The sequence below is a fragment of the Carassius auratus genome, unplaced genomic scaffold, assembly GCF_003368295.1.
Source record: "Carassius auratus strain Wakin unplaced genomic scaffold, ASM336829v1 scaf_tig00048485, whole genome shotgun sequence".
Lineage (NCBI taxonomy): Eukaryota > Metazoa > Chordata > Actinopteri > Cypriniformes > Cyprinidae > Carassius > Carassius auratus.
In genome coordinates this window covers 38,457-52,876 of record NW_020527075.1, presented here as the reverse complement: position 1 = coordinate 52,876, position 14,420 = coordinate 38,457, and the positions used below count along the sequence as shown (strand labels likewise).

At 47.9% G+C, this 14,420-nt stretch overlaps 23 non-coding genes across 23 annotated transcripts; 6 read left to right on the top strand and 17 right to left on the bottom strand.

The window, feature by feature from the left end:
• Positions 1-1,995: 1,995 nt before the first annotated feature.
• On the bottom strand, positions 1,996-2,110 carry LOC113089042 (U5 spliceosomal RNA). Its single transcript, XR_003286354.1, has one exon. It is a non-coding gene; the product is annotated as a U5 spliceosomal RNA (small nuclear RNA).
• Positions 2,111-3,159: 1,049 nt separating this feature from the next.
• On the top strand, positions 3,160-3,231 carry trnad-guc (transfer RNA aspartic acid (anticodon GUC)). Its single transcript has one exon. It is a non-coding gene; the product is annotated as a tRNA-Asp (tRNA).
• Positions 3,232-3,334: 103 nt separating this feature from the next.
• trnag-ucc (transfer RNA glycine (anticodon UCC)) lies at positions 3,335-3,406 on the bottom strand. Its single transcript has one exon. It is a non-coding gene; the product is annotated as a tRNA-Gly (tRNA).
• Positions 3,407-3,678: 272 nt separating this feature from the next.
• On the bottom strand, positions 3,679-3,750 carry trnag-ucc (transfer RNA glycine (anticodon UCC)). The gene has a single exon. It is a non-coding gene; the product is annotated as a tRNA-Gly (tRNA).
• Positions 3,751-4,021: 271 nt separating this feature from the next.
• Positions 4,022-4,093, bottom strand: trnag-ucc (transfer RNA glycine (anticodon UCC)). Its single transcript has one exon. It is a non-coding gene; the product is annotated as a tRNA-Gly (tRNA).
• Positions 4,094-4,378: 285 nt separating this feature from the next.
• Positions 4,379-4,493, bottom strand: LOC113089041 (U5 spliceosomal RNA). Its single transcript, XR_003286353.1, has one exon. It is a non-coding gene; the product is annotated as a U5 spliceosomal RNA (small nuclear RNA).
• Positions 4,494-5,544: 1,051 nt separating this feature from the next.
• On the top strand, positions 5,545-5,616 carry trnad-guc (transfer RNA aspartic acid (anticodon GUC)). Its single transcript has one exon. It is a non-coding gene; the product is annotated as a tRNA-Asp (tRNA).
• Positions 5,617-5,719: 103 nt separating this feature from the next.
• On the bottom strand, positions 5,720-5,791 carry trnag-ucc (transfer RNA glycine (anticodon UCC)). The gene has a single exon. It is a non-coding gene; the product is annotated as a tRNA-Gly (tRNA).
• Positions 5,792-6,064: 273 nt separating this feature from the next.
• On the bottom strand, positions 6,065-6,136 carry trnag-ucc (transfer RNA glycine (anticodon UCC)). Its single transcript has one exon. It is a non-coding gene; the product is annotated as a tRNA-Gly (tRNA).
• A 285-nt stretch (positions 6,137-6,421) lies between these two features.
• Positions 6,422-6,536, bottom strand: LOC113089040 (U5 spliceosomal RNA). The gene has a single exon (XR_003286352.1). It is a non-coding gene; the product is annotated as a U5 spliceosomal RNA (small nuclear RNA).
• Positions 6,537-7,584: 1,048 nt separating this feature from the next.
• trnad-guc (transfer RNA aspartic acid (anticodon GUC)) lies at positions 7,585-7,655 on the top strand. Its single transcript has one exon. It is a non-coding gene; the product is annotated as a tRNA-Asp (tRNA).
• Positions 7,656-7,756: 101 nt separating this feature from the next.
• trnag-ucc (transfer RNA glycine (anticodon UCC)) lies at positions 7,757-7,828 on the bottom strand. The gene has a single exon. It is a non-coding gene; the product is annotated as a tRNA-Gly (tRNA).
• A 1,123-nt stretch (positions 7,829-8,951) lies between these two features.
• Positions 8,952-9,023, top strand: trnad-guc (transfer RNA aspartic acid (anticodon GUC)). Its single transcript has one exon. It is a non-coding gene; the product is annotated as a tRNA-Asp (tRNA).
• A 103-nt stretch (positions 9,024-9,126) lies between these two features.
• trnag-ucc (transfer RNA glycine (anticodon UCC)) lies at positions 9,127-9,198 on the bottom strand. Its single transcript has one exon. It is a non-coding gene; the product is annotated as a tRNA-Gly (tRNA).
• A 272-nt stretch (positions 9,199-9,470) lies between these two features.
• trnag-ucc (transfer RNA glycine (anticodon UCC)) lies at positions 9,471-9,542 on the bottom strand. The gene has a single exon. It is a non-coding gene; the product is annotated as a tRNA-Gly (tRNA).
• Positions 9,543-9,827: 285 nt separating this feature from the next.
• On the bottom strand, positions 9,828-9,942 carry LOC113089039 (U5 spliceosomal RNA). Its single transcript, XR_003286351.1, has one exon. It is a non-coding gene; the product is annotated as a U5 spliceosomal RNA (small nuclear RNA).
• Positions 9,943-10,993: 1,051 nt separating this feature from the next.
• trnad-guc (transfer RNA aspartic acid (anticodon GUC)) lies at positions 10,994-11,065 on the top strand. The gene has a single exon. It is a non-coding gene; the product is annotated as a tRNA-Asp (tRNA).
• A 103-nt stretch (positions 11,066-11,168) lies between these two features.
• Positions 11,169-11,240, bottom strand: trnag-ucc (transfer RNA glycine (anticodon UCC)). The gene has a single exon. It is a non-coding gene; the product is annotated as a tRNA-Gly (tRNA).
• A 272-nt stretch (positions 11,241-11,512) lies between these two features.
• On the bottom strand, positions 11,513-11,584 carry trnag-ucc (transfer RNA glycine (anticodon UCC)). The gene has a single exon. It is a non-coding gene; the product is annotated as a tRNA-Gly (tRNA).
• A 285-nt stretch (positions 11,585-11,869) lies between these two features.
• On the bottom strand, positions 11,870-11,984 carry LOC113089038 (U5 spliceosomal RNA). Its single transcript, XR_003286350.1, has one exon. It is a non-coding gene; the product is annotated as a U5 spliceosomal RNA (small nuclear RNA).
• Positions 11,985-13,033: 1,049 nt separating this feature from the next.
• On the top strand, positions 13,034-13,105 carry trnad-guc (transfer RNA aspartic acid (anticodon GUC)). Its single transcript has one exon. It is a non-coding gene; the product is annotated as a tRNA-Asp (tRNA).
• A 103-nt stretch (positions 13,106-13,208) lies between these two features.
• On the bottom strand, positions 13,209-13,280 carry trnag-ucc (transfer RNA glycine (anticodon UCC)). The gene has a single exon. It is a non-coding gene; the product is annotated as a tRNA-Gly (tRNA).
• A 951-nt stretch (positions 13,281-14,231) lies between these two features.
• LOC113089037 (U5 spliceosomal RNA) lies at positions 14,232-14,346 on the bottom strand. The gene has a single exon (XR_003286349.1). It is a non-coding gene; the product is annotated as a U5 spliceosomal RNA (small nuclear RNA).
• Positions 14,347-14,420: the final 74 nt, after the last annotated feature.

Below are 14,420 nucleotides of genomic sequence, written 5' to 3'. Positions count from 1 at the left end.
CCCGGATCCAGGCCGTATCCAGAGAAGATGGTGGATCAACACCTAGAAAGGACCTCTATGGCCCAGAAACAACAGCGGGAGACCGTGACAACTAGTATGAGCCGCAGATACAAATCCCTGTAAAGACCACCTGGACAAGACCACAGGAAAACAGATGATTCTTCGGCACAAGTCTGACATTCCTGCAGCCTGGAGCTGATCTACTGGTTTCGTCTGACAAGGGAGAACTGTCTCCCCGACTGAGCCTGGTTTCTCACCGGGTTTTTTCTCCATCTTTTCACCGATCGAGTTTTGGTTCTTGCTCTGTCGCCTCTGGCAGGCGGAGCTTGGGGACACTTCATGTACAGAGATATCGTTGACTTGATTTGCAAATTATTGCAACAGATACTATTTAAAACTGAACTTAGGCTGAATGATGTCATCAAAGAGTTCAATAACGAAATGCCTTTAACTGTCATTTTGCTTTTTGACGCACTGTGTTCCTAATTAATGTTGTTCAGTTGCATTGACGCAATACTTTTTGTTTAAAGCGCAATTTAAAAAAAAAAAAAAAAAAAAAAAAAAAGAGTCCAAACAATGACCCCTGCTACGGGTAGTGTTCCAAGTGTTATGCGACTTCAGCTAATGATGGGTCCATCAGAAATTTTACGGTGCTAGGGCTGGGTCTGCGTCAGAAGAAGCCATGCATTGTTTAGTTATGTCAGTGCAGTGCCGTCGGTTGGGGGAGAAACGGCAGCATGCACGGCTCCTCGTTAGTATAGTGGACAGTATCTCCGCCTGTCACGCGAAGACCGGGGTTCGATGTCCGCCGACGGGAGGAGAAGCTGGTTCTTTTCGTCTTCCGAGATACGATCCATTCCAAAATGTTTTGGTTGGAGTCGGCAGGTCACAGAAGGAGTTCTGCTTTGACGTCAGGGCCCGCAGCAAAGGGACATGCGTTGGCCTGCGGAATCGAACCCGGGTCAACTGCTTGGAAGGCAGCTGATGCTCACCCACGTATACCACGCAAACGCAGGTGGAATGTCAGCAGCTTTATTGACGCACTGTGTTCCTAATTAATGTTGTTCAGTTGCATTGACACAATACTTTTTTGTTTAAAGCGCAATTTAAAAAAAAAAAAAAAAAAAAAAAAAAAAGAGTCCAAACAATGACCCCTGCAACGGGTAGTGTTGCAAGTGTTATGCGACTTCAGCTAATGATGGGTCCATCCGATATTATTCCATCCAAAAGTTTTTGGGTGGAGGCACAGGTCACAGAGGGAGTTCTGCTTCGACGTCAGCCCGAGCCAAAGGACATGCGTTGGCCGGGAATCGAACCCGGGTCAACTGCGTGGAAGGCAGCCTATGCTCACCACTATACACCAACGCAGGCGGAAGTCAGCAGCTTTATTGATGCACTGTGTTCCTAAATAATGTTGTTCAGTTGCATTGACACAATACTTTTTGATTAAAGCGCAATTTTAAAAAAAAAAAAAAAAGAGTCCAAAACAATGAGCCCTGCTACGGGTAGTGTTGCAAGTGTTATGCGACTTCAGCTAATGATGGGTCCATCCGATATTATTCCATCCAAAAGTTTTGGGTGGAGGCACAGGTCACAGAGGGAGTTCTGCTTCGACGTCAGCCCGAGCCAAAGGACATGCGTTGGCCGGGAATCGAACCCGGGGTCAACTGCTTGGAAGGGCAGCTATGCTCACCACTATACCACCAACGCAGCAGGCATTCAGCAACTTGCGCCGTCAGTAAGAAGGCTCGAAGTGCACGAGTCGCCGATAGGGCTAGAGGAGCAGATGAGATCTTTGTTTCGACCCGTCACTAAAGAGAGCCTTCAAGAATTTGCATCCCGTCACGTACAAGAAAACGCTGCCTTCCCATCCGGCTAAATAAACACGAAGTGGTCAAACGCAGAGAGTGCCCATTCAGACGATGACCAGGGGCAAGCCCTCTCGCAGCATGCTGGCGGACGGTCAAACTGATTCTGCTCTTGACATTTCGATGTAGCTCTGCAGTGAGCAGAGCACCCAAAAATACAGGTCACTCGCAAAAGTTCCCCTCCACGGAAATCTTTAGTAAAAGGCGAAAGATTTATGCGACAATGAAGAGAAACTCGAGCTGTGTCTCCAAACGCTCGGGCCTGTGCGCTGGCCTCTGTTAAACTACTACGCTCGCCAAGGGTCATCAAGGGTGACAACGCCTGCCCACATGTGTTTCGTCAGCACCCCCCCCCCCCACTCCAAAACGGAGGAGTAAAACTCAAAAAAGTCCCCTCGGCCCACCAATAACCAAAAGCCCAATCAAGGCAATCTCTTTCTCATGCCTCTATCTGAAAAGTTGGATAAAATCTTATATGAAAAAAAAGTCTTTTAAAGAAATCCCTTATTCCGAGGTCACCGTAGCCACCAGATCCAGTCTGTATCCGCTTCAGTCACCCGGATCCAGTCCGTATCCAGAGAAGATGGTGGATCAACACCTAGAAAGGACCTCTATGGCCCAGAAACACAGCGGAGACCGTGACAACTAGATGAGCCGCAGATACAAATCCCCTGTAAAGACCACCTGGACAAGACCACAGGAAACAGATGATTCTTCTGCACAGTCTGACATTCCTGCAGCCTGGAGCTGATCTACTGGTTTCGTCTGACAAGGGGAGAACTGTCTCCCCGACTGAGCCTGGTTTCTCACCGGGTTTTTTCTCCATCTTTTCACCGATCGAGTTTTGGTTTCTTGCCTCTGTCGCCTCTGGCAGGCGGAGCTTGGGACACTTCATGTACAGAGATATCGTTGACTTGATTGCAAATTATTGCACAGATACTATTTAAAACTGAACTTAGCTGAATGATGTCATCAAAGAGTTCAATAACGAAATGCCTTTAACTGTCATTTTGCTTTTTGACGCACTGTGTTCCTAATTAATGTTGTTCAGTTGCATTGACGCAATACTTTTTGTTTAAAGCGCAATTTAAAAAAAAAAAAAAAAAAAAAGAGTCCAAACAATGACCCCTGCTACGGGTAGTGTTCCAAGTGTTATGCGACTTCAGCTAATGATGGGTCCATCAGAAATTTTACGGTGCTAGGGCTGGGTCTGCGTCAGAAGAAGCCATGCATTGTTTAGTTATGTCAGTGCAGTGCCGTCGGTTGGGGGAGAAACGGCAGCATGCACGGCTCCTCGTTAGTATAGTGGACAGTATCTCCGCCTGTCACGCGGAAGACCGGGGTTCGATTCCCCGACGGGGAGAGCTGGTTCTTTTCGTCTTCCGAACGATCCATCCAAAATTTTTGGTTGGAGTCGCAGGTCACAGAAGGAGTTCTGCTTCGACGTCAGCCCGAGCCAAAGGACATGCGTTGGCCGGGAATCGAACCCGGGTCAACTGCTTGGAAGGCAGCTATGCTCACCACTATACCACCAACGCAGGTGGAAGTCAGCAGCTTTATTGACGCACTGTGTTCCTAATTAATGTTGTTCAGTTGCATTGACACAATACTTTTTGTTTAAAGCGCAATTTAAAAAAAAAAAAAAAAAAAAAGAGTCCAAACAATGACCCCTGCTACGGGTAGTGTTGCAAGTGTTATGCGACTTCAGCTAATGATGGGTCCATCCGATATTATTCCATCCAAAAGTTTTGGGTGGAGGCACAGGTCACAGAGGGAGTTCTGCTTCGACGTCAGCCCGAGCCAAAGAACATGCGTTGGCCGGGAATCGAACCCGGGTCAACTGCTTGGAAGGCAGCTATGCTCACCACTATACCACCAACGCAGGTGGAAGTCAGCAGCTTTATTGACGCACTGTGTTCCTAATTAATGTTGTTCAGTTGCATTGACACAATACTTTTTGTTTAAAGCGCAATTTAAAAAAAAAAAAAAAAAAAAGAGTCCAAACAATGACCCCTGCTACGGGTAGTGTTGCAAGTGTTATGCGACTTCAGCTAATGATGGGTCCATCCGATATTATTCCATCCAAAAGTTTTGGGTGGAGGCACAGGTCACAGAGGGAGTTCTGCTTCGACGTCAGCCCGAGCCAAAGGACATGCGTTGGCCGGAAATCGAACCCGGGTCAACTGCTTGGAAGGCAGCTATGCTCACCACTATACCACCAACGCAGCAGGCATTCAGCAACTTGCGCCGTCAGTAAGAAGACTCGAAGTGCACGAGTCGCCGATAGGGCTAGAGGAGCAGATGAGATCTTTGTTCAGACCCGTCACTAAAGAGAGCCTTCAAGAATTTGCATCCCGTCACGTACAAGAAAACGCTGCCTTCCCATCCGGCTAAATAAACACGAAGTGGTCAAACGCAGAGAGTGCCCATTCAGACGATGACCAGTGGCAAGCCCTCTCGCAGCATGCTGGCGGACGGTCAAACTGATTCTGCTCTTGACATTTCGATGTAGCTCTGCAGTGAGCAGAGCACCCAAAAATACAGGTCACTCGCAAAAGTTCCCCTCCACGGAAATCTTTAGTAAAAGGCGAAAGATTTATGCGACAATGAAGAGAAACTCGAGCTGTGTCTCCAAACGCTCGGGCCTGTGCGCTGCCTCTGTTAAACTACTACGCTCGCCAAGGGTCATCAAGGGTGACAACGCCTGCCCACATGTGTTTCGTCAGCACCCCCCCCCCCCCACTCCAAAACGGAGGAGTAAAACTCAAAAAAGTCCCCTCGGCCCACCAATAACCAAAAGCCCAATCAAGGCAATCTCTTTCTCATGCCTCTATCTGAAAAGTTGGATAAAATCTTATATGAAAAAAAAAGTCTTTTAAAGAAATCCCTTATTCCGAGGTCACCGTAGCCACCAGATCCAGTCTGTATCCGCTTCAGTCACCCGGATCCAGTCCGTATCCAGAGAAGATGGTGGATCAACACCTAGAAAGGACCTCTATGGCCCAGAAACACAGCGGAGACCGTGACAACTAGATGAGCCGCAGATACAAATCCCCTGTAAAGACCACCTGGACAAGACCACAGGAAACAGATGATTCTTCTGCACAGTCTGACATTCCTGCAGCCTGGAGCTGATCTACTGGTTTCGTCTGACAAGGGGAGAACTGTCTCCCCGACTGAGCCTGGTTTCTCACCGGGTTTTTTCTCCATCTTTTCACCGATCGAGTTTTGGTTTCTTGCCTCTGTCGCCTCTGGCAGGCGGAGCTTGGGACACTTCATGTACAGAGATATCGTTGACTTGATTGCAAATTATTGCACAGATACTATTTAAAACTGAACTTAGCTGAATGATGTCATCAAAGAGTTCAATAACGAAATGCCTTTAACTGTCATTTTGCTTTTTGACGCACTGTGTTCCTAATTAATGTTGTTCAGTTGCATTGACGCAATACTTTTTGTTTAAAGCGCAATTTAAAAAAAAAAAAAAAAAAAAAAGAGTCCAAACAATGACCCCTGCTACGGGTAGTGTTCCAAGTGTTATGCGACTTCAGCTAATGATGGGTCCATCAGAAATTTTACGGTGCTAGGGCTGGGTCTGCGTCAGAAGAAGCCATGCATTGTTTAGTTATGTCAGTGCAGTGCCGTCGGTTGGGGGAGAAACGGCAGCATGCACGGCTCCTCGTTAGTATAGTGGACAGTATCTCCGCCTGTCACGCGGAAGACCGGGGTTCGATTCCCCGACGGGGAGAGCTGGTTCTTTTCGTCTTCCGAACGATCCATCCAAAATTTTTGGTTGGAGTCGCAGGTCACAGAAGGAGTTCTGCTTCGACGTCAGCCCGAGCCAAAGGACATGCGTTGGCCGGGAATCGAACCCGGGTCAACTGCTTGGAAGGCAGCTATGCTCACCACTATACCACCAACGCAGGTGGAAGTCAGCAGCTTTATTGACGCACTGTGTTCCTAATTAATGTTGTTCAGTTGCATTGACACAATACTTTTTGTTTAAAGCGCAATTTAAAAAAAAAAAAAAAAAAAAAAGAGTCCAAACAATGACCCCTGCTACGGGTAGTGTTGCAAGTGTTATGCGACTTCAGCTAATGATGGGTCCATCCGATATTATTCCATCCAAAAGTTTTGGGTGGAGGCACAGGTCACAGAGGGAGTTCTGCTTCGACGTCAGCCCGAGCCAAAGGACATGCGTTGGCCGGGAATCGAACCCGGGTCAACTGCTTGGAAGGCAGCTATGCTCACCACTATACCACCAACGCAGCAGGCATTCAGCAACTTGCGCCGTCAGTAAGAAGGCTCGAAGTGCACGAGTCGCCGATAGGGCTAGAGGAGCAGATGAGATCTTTGTTTGGACCCGTCACTAAAGAGAGCCTTCAAGAATTTGCATCCCGTCACGTACAAGAAAACGCTGCCTTCCCATCCGGCTAAATAAACACGAAGTGGTCAAACGCAGAGAGTGCCCATTCAGACGATGACCAGGGGCAAGCCCTCTCGCAGCATGCTGGCGGACGGTCAAACTGATTCTGCTCTTGACATTTCGATGTAGCTCTGCAGTGAGCAGAGCACCCAAAAATACAGGTCACTCGCAAAAGTTCCCCTCCACGGAAATCTTTAGTAAAAGGCGAAAGATTTATGCGACAATGAAGAGAAACTCGAGCTGTGTCTCCAAACGCTCGGGCCTGTGCGCTGCCTCTGTTAAACTACTACGCTCGCCAAGGGTCATCAAGGGTGACAACGCCTGCCCACATGTGTTTCGTCAGCACCCCCCCCCCCCCACTCCAAAACGGAGGAGTAAAACTCAAAAAAGTCCCCTCGGCCCACCAATAACCAAAAGCCCAATCAAGGCAATCTCTTTCTCATGCCTCTATCTGAAAAGTTGGATAAAATCTTATATGAAAAAAAAGTCTTTTAAAGAAATCCCTTATTCCGAGGTCACCGTAGCCACCAGATCCAGTCTGTATCCGCTTCAGTCACCCGGATCCAGTCCGTATCCAGAGAAGATGGTGGATCAACACCTAGAAAGGACCTCTATGGCCCAGAAACACAGCGGAGACCGTGACAACTAGATGAGCCGCAGATACAAATCCCCTGTAAAGACCACCTGGACAAGACCACAGGAAACAGATGATTCTTCTGCACAGTCTGACATTCCTGCAGCCTGGAGCTGATCTACTGGTTTCGTCTGACAAGGGGAGAACTGTCTCCCCGACTGAGCCTGGTTTCTCACCGGGTTTTTCTCCATCTTTTCACCGATCGAGTTTTGGTTTCTTGCCTCTGTCGCCTCTGGCAGGCGGAGCTTGGGACACTTCATGTACAGAGATATCGTTGACTTGATTGCAAATTATTGCACAGATACTATTTAAAACTGAACTTAGCTGAATGATGTCATCAAAGAGTTCAATAACGAAATGCCTTTAACTGTCATTTTGCTTTTTGACGCACTGTGTTCCTAATTAATGTTGTTCAGTTGCATTGACGCAATACTTTTTGTTTAAAGCGCAATTTAAAAAAAAAAAAAAAAAAAAAGAGTCCAAACAATGACCCCTGCTACGGGTAGTGTTCCAAGTGTTATGCGACTTCAGCTAATGATGGGTCCATCAGAAATTTTACGGTGCTAGGGCTGGGTCTGCGTCAGAAGAAGCCATGCATTGTTTAGTTATGTCAGTGCAGTGCCGTCGGTTGGGGGAGAAACGGCAGCATGCACGGCTCCTCGTTAGTATAGTGACAGTATCTCCGCCTGTCACGCGGAAGACCGGGGTTCGATTCCCCGACGGGGAGAGCTGGTTCTTTTCGTCTTCCGAACGATCCATCCAAAATTTTGGTTGGAGTCGCAGGTCACGAAGGAGTTCTGCTTCGACGTCAGCCCGAGCCAAAGGACATGCGTTGGCCGGGAATCGAACCCGGGTCAACTGCTTGGAAGGCAGCTATGCTCACCACTATACCACCAACGCAGTGGAAGTCAGCAGCTTATACGCACTGTGTCCTTAGGGAAACTGCAGACATGCTTGGAGCGGCTGCACCACTCTCCCAATTAAACTACTAGAAGGCTCAATAAGGTGGTTGACAATGTTGCATCTGCCGCACAATGTGTTGTCGTCAGCAAGCCCCCGCCCCCCTACATTTCCAAAAGGGAGGAGTAAAAACTCAAAAAATCCTCTCTGTCCACCAACCAAAAGCCCTCGGCCCACAATAACAAAGCCCATCAAGGCAATCTCTTTCTCATGCCTCTATCTGAAAAGTTGGATAAAATCTTATATGAAAAAAAAAGTCTTTTAAAGAAATCCCTTATTCCGAGGTCACCGTAGCCACCAGATCCAGTCTGTAACCGCTTCAGTCACCCGGATCCAGTCCGTATCCAGAGAAGATGGTGGATCAACACCTAGAAAGGACCTCTATGGCCCAGAAACACAGCGGAGACCGTGACAACTAGATGAGCCGCAGATACAAATCCCCTGTAAAGACCACCTGGACAAGACCACAGGAAACAGATGATTCTTCTGCACAGTCTGACATTCCTGCAGCCTGGAGCTGATCTACTGGTTTCGTCTGACAAGGGGAGAACTGTCTCCCCGACTGAGCCTGGTTTCTCACCGGGTTTTTTCTCCATCTTTTCACCGATCGAGTTTTGGTTTCTTGCCTCTGTCGCCTCTGGCAGGCGGAGCTTGGGACACTTCATGTACAGAGATATCGTTGACTTGATTGCAAATTATTGCACAGATACTATTTAAAACTGAACTTAGCTGAATGATGTCATCAAAGAGTTCAATAACGAAATGCCTTTAACTGTCATTTTGCTTTTTGACGCACTGTGTTCCTAATTAATGTTGTTCAGTTGCATTGACGCAATACTTTTTGTTTAAAGCGCAATTTAAAAAAAAAAAAAAAAAAAAAAAGAGTCCAAACAATGACCCCTGCTACGGGTAGTGTTCCAAGTGTTATGCGACTTCAGCTAATGATGGGTCCATCAGAAATTTTACGGTGCTAGGGCTGGGTCTGCGTCAGAAGAAGCCATGCATTGTTTAGTTATGTCAGTGCAGTGCCGTCGGTTGGGGGAGAAACGGCAGCATGCACGGCTCCTCGTTAGTATAGTGGACAGTATCTCCGCCTGTCACGCGGAAGACCGGGGTTCGATTCCCCGACGGGGAGAGCTGGTTCTTTTCGTCTTCCGAACGATCCATCCAAAATTTTTGGTTGGAGTCGCAGGTCACAGAAGGAGTTCTGCTTCGACGTCAGCCCGAGCCAAAGGACATGCGTTGGCCGGGAATCGAACCCGGGTCAACTGCTTGGAAGGCAGCTATGCTCACCACTATACCACCAACGCAGGTGGAAGTCAGCAGCTTTATTGACGCACTGTGTTCCTAATTAATGTTGTTCAGTTGCATTGACACAATACTTTTTGTTTAAAGCGCAATTTAAAAAAAAAAAAAAAAAAAAAGAGTCCAAACAATGACCCCTGCTACGGGTAGTGTTGCAAGTGTTATGCGACTTCAGCTAATGATGGGTCCATCCGATATTATTCCATCCAAAAGTTTTGGGTGGAGGCACAGGTCACAGAGGGAGTTCTGCTTCGACGTCAGCCCGAGCCAAAGGACATGCGTTGGCCGGGAATCGAACCCGGGTCAACTGCTTGGAAGGCAGCTATGCTCACCACTATACCACCAACGCAGCAGGCATTCAGCAACTTGCGCCGTCAGTAAGAAGACTCGAAGTGCACGAGTCGCCGATAGGGCTAGAGGAGCAGATGAGATCTTTGTTCAGACCCGTCACTAAAGAGAGCCTTCAAGAATTTGCATCCCGTCACGTACAAGAAAACGCTGCCTTCCCATCCGGCTAAATAAACACGAAGTGGTCAAACGCAGAGAGTGCCCATTCAGACGATGACCAGTGGCAAGCCCTCTCGCAGCATGCTGGCGGACGGTCAAACTGATTCTGCTCTTGACATTTCGATGTAGCTCTGCAGTGAGCAGAGCACCCAAAAATACAGGTCACTCGCAAAAGTTCCCCTCCACGGAAATCTTTAGTAAAAGGCGAAAGATTTATGCGACAATGAAGAGAAACTCGAGCTGTGTCTCCAAACGCTCGGGCCTGTGCGCTGCCTCTGTTAAACTACTACGCTCGCCAAGGGTCATCAAGGGTGACAACGCCTGCCCACATGTGTTTCGTCAGCACCCCCCCCCCCCCACTCCAAAACGGAGGAGTAAAACTCAAAAAAGTCCCCTCGGCCCACCAATAACCAAAAGCCCAATCAAGGCAATCTCTTTCTCATGCCTCTATCTGAAAAGTTGGATAAAATCTTATATGAAAAAAAAAGTCTTTTAAAGAAATCCCTTATTCCGAGGTCACCGTAGCCACCAGATCCAGTCTGTAACCGCTTCAGTCACCCGGATCCAGTCCGTATCCAGAGAAGATGGTGGATCAACACCTAGAAAGGACCTCTATGGCCCAGAAACACAGCGGAGACCGTGACAACTAGATGAGCCGCAGATACAAATCCCCTGTAAAGACCACCTGGACAAGACCACAGGAAACAGATGATTCTTCTGCACAGTCTGACATTCCTGCAGCCTGGAGCTGATCTACTGGTTTCGTCTGACAAGGGGAGAACTGTCTCCCCGACTGAGCCTGGTTTCTCACCGGGTTTTTTCTCCATCTTTTCACCGATCGAGTTTTGGTTTCTTGCCTCTGTCGCCTCTGGCAGGCGGAGCTTGGGACACTTCATGTACAGAGATATCGTTGACTTGATTGCAAATTATTGCACAGATACTATTTAAAACTGAACTTAGCTGAATGATGTCATCAAAGAGTTCAATAACGAAATGCCTTTAACTGTCATTTTGCTTTTTGACGCACTGTGTTCCTAATTAATGTTGTTCAGTTGCATTGACGCAATACTTTTTGTTTAAAGCGCAATTTAAAAAAAAAAAAAAAAAAAAAAGAGTCCAAACAATGACCCCTGCTACGGGTAGTGTTCCAAGTGTTATGCGACTTCAGCTAATGATGGGTCCATCAGAAATTTTACGGTGCTAGGGCTGGGTCTGCGTCAGAAGAAGCCATGCATTGTTTAGTTATGTCAGTGCAGTGCCGTCGGTTGGGGGAGAAACGGCAGCATGCACGGCTCCTCGTTAGTATAGTGGACAGTATCTCCGCCTGTCACGCGGAAGACCGGGGTTCGATTCCCCGACGGGGAGAGCTGGTTCTTTTCGTCTTCCGAACGATCCATCCAAAATTTTTGGTTGGAGTCGCAGGTCACAGAAGGAGTTCTGCTTCGACGTCAGCCCGAGCCAAAGGACATGCGTTGGCCGGGAATCGAACCCGGGTCAACTGCTTGGAAGGCAGCTATGCTCACCACTATACCACCAACGCAGGTGGAAGTCAGCAGCTTTATTGACGCACTGTGTTCCTAATTAATGTTGTTCAGTTGCATTGACACAATACTTTTTGTTTAAAGCGCAATTTAAAAAAAAAAAAAAAAAAAAAGAGTCCAAACAATGACCCCTGCTACGGGTAGTGTTGCAAGTGTTATGCGACTTCAGCTAATGATGGGTCCATCCGATATTATTCCATCCAAAAGTTTTGGGTGGAGGCACAGGTCACAGAGGGAGTTCTGCTTCGACGTCAGCCCGAGCCAAAGGACATGCGTTGGCCGGGAATCGAACCCGGGTCAACTGCTTGGAAGGCAGCTATGCTCACCACTATACCACCAACGCAGCAGGCATTCAGCAACTTGCGCCGTCAGTAAGAAGACTCGAAGTGCACGAGTCGCCGATAGGGCTAGAGGAGCAGATGAGATCTTTGTTCAGACCCGTCACTAAAGAGAGCCTTCAAGAATTTGCATCCCGTCACGTACAAGAAAACGCTGCCTTCCCATCCGGCTAAATAAACACGAAGTGGTCAAACGCAGAGAGTGCCCATTCAGACGATGACCAGTGGCAAGCCCTCTCGCAGCATGCTGGCGGACGGTCAAACTGATTCTGCTCTTGACATTTCGATGTAGCTCTGCAGTGAGCAGAGCACCCAAAAATACAGGTCACTCGCAAAAGTTCCCCTCCACGGAAATCTTTAGTAAAAGGCGAAAGATTTATGCGACAATGAAGAGAAACTCGAGCTGTGTCTCCAAACGCTCGGGCCTGTGCGCTGCCTCTGTTAAACTACTACGCTCGCCAAGGGTCATCAAGGGTGACAACGCCTGCCCACATGTGTTTCGTCAGCACCCCCCCCCCCCACTCCAAAACGGAGGAGTAAAACTCAAAAAAGTCCCCTCGGCCCACCAATAACCAAAAGCCCAATCAAGGCAATCTCTTTCTCATGCCTCTATCTGAAAAGTTGGATAAAATCTTATATGAAAAAAAAAGTCTTTTAAAGAAATCCCTTATTCCGAGGTCACCGTAGCCACCAGATCCAGTCTGTAACCGCTTCAGTCACCCGGATCCAGTCCGTATCCAGAGAAGATGGTGGATCAACACCTAGAAAGGACCTCTATGGCCCAGAAACACAGCGGAGACCGTGACAACTAGATGAGCCGCAGATACAAATCCCCTGTAAAGACCACCTGGACAAGACCACAGGAAACAGATGATTCTTCTGCACAGTCTGACATTCCTGCAGCCTGGAGCTGATCTACTGGTTTCGTCTGACAAGGGGAGAACTGTCTCCCCGACTGAGCCTGGTTTCTCACCGGGTTTTTTCTCCATCTTTTCACCGATCGAGTTTTGGTTTCTTGCCTCTGTCGCCTCTGGCAGGCGGAGCTTGGGACACTTCATGTACAGAGATATCGTTGACTTGATTGCAAATTATTGCACAGATACTATTTAAAACTGAACTTAGCTGAATGATGTCATCAAAGAGTTCAATAACGAAATGCCTTTAACTGTCATTTTGCTTTTTGACGCACTGTGTTCCTAATTAATGTTGTTCAGTTGCATTGACGCAATACTTTTTGTTTAAAGCGCAATTTAAAAAAAAAAAAAAAAAAAAAGAGTCCAAACAATGACCCCTGCTACGGGTAGTGTTCCAAGTGTTATGCGACTTCAGCTAATGATGGGTCCATCAGAAATTTTACGGTGCTAGGGCTGGGTCTGCGTCAGAAGAAGCCATGCATTGTTTAGTTATGTCAGTGCAGTGCCGTCGGTTGGGGGAGAAACGGCAGCATGCACGGCTCCTCGTTAGTATAGTGGACAGTATCTCCGCCTGTCACGCGGAAGACCGGGGTTCGATTCCCCGACGGGGAGAGCTGGTTCTTTTCGTCTTCCGAACGATCCATCCAAAATTTTTGGTTGGAGTCGCAGGTCACAGAAGGAGTTCTGCTTCGACGTCAGCCCGAGCCAAAGGACATGCGTTGGCCGGGAATCGAACCCGGGTCAACTGCTTGGAAGGCAGCTATGCTCACCACTATACCACCAACGCAGGTGGAAGTCAGCAGCTTTATTGACGCACTGTGTTCCTAATTAATGTTGTTCAGTTGCATTGACACAATACTTTTTGTTTAAAGCGCAATTTAAAAAAAAAAAAAAAAAAAAAGAGTCCAAACAATGACCCCTGCTACGGGTAGTGTTGCAAGTGTTATGCGACTTCAGCTAATGATGGGTCCATCCGATATTATTCCATCCAAAAGTTTTGGGTGGAGGCACAGGTCACAGAGGGAGTTCTGCTTCGACGTCAGCCCGAGCCAAAGGACATGCGTTGGCCGGGAATCGAACCCGGGTCAACTTGGCCTCACCACTATACCACCAACGCAGGCGGAAGTCAGCAGCTTTATTGACGCACTGTGTTCCTAATTAATGTTGTTCAGTTGCATTGACACAATACTTTTTGTTTAAAGCGCAATTTAAAAAAAAAAAAAAAAGTCCAAACAATGACCCCTGCTACGGGTAGTGTTGCAAGTGTTATGCGACTTCAGCTAATGATGGGTCCATCCGATATTATTCCATCCAAAAGTTTTGGGTGGAGGCACAGGTCACAGAGGGAGTTCTGCTTCGACGTCAGCCCGAGCCAAAGGACATGCGTTGGCCGGGAATCGAACCGGGTCAACTGCTTGGAAGGCAGCTATGCTCACCACTATACCACCAACGCAGCAGGCATTCAGCAACTTGCGCCGTCAGTAAGAAGGCTCGAAGTGCACGAGTCGCCGATAGGGCTAGAGGAGCAGATGAGATCTTTGTTTGGACCCGTCACTAAAGAGAGCCTTCAAGAATTTGCATCCCGTCACGTACAAGAAAACGCTGCCTTCCCATCCGGCTAAATAAACACGAAGTGGTCAAACGCAGAGAGTGCCCATTCAGACGATGACCAGTGGCAAGCCCTCTCGCAGCATGCTGGCGGACGGTCAAACTGATTCTGCTCTTGACATTTCGATGTAGCTCTGCAGTGAGCAGAGCACCCAAAAATACAGGTCACTCGCAAAAGTTCCCCTCCACGGAAATCTTTAGTAAAAGGCGAAAGATTTATGCGACAATGAAGAGAAACTCGAGCTGTGTCTCCAAACGCTCGGGCCTGTGCGCTGCCTCTGTTAAACTACTACGCTCGCCAAGGGTCATCAAGGGTGAC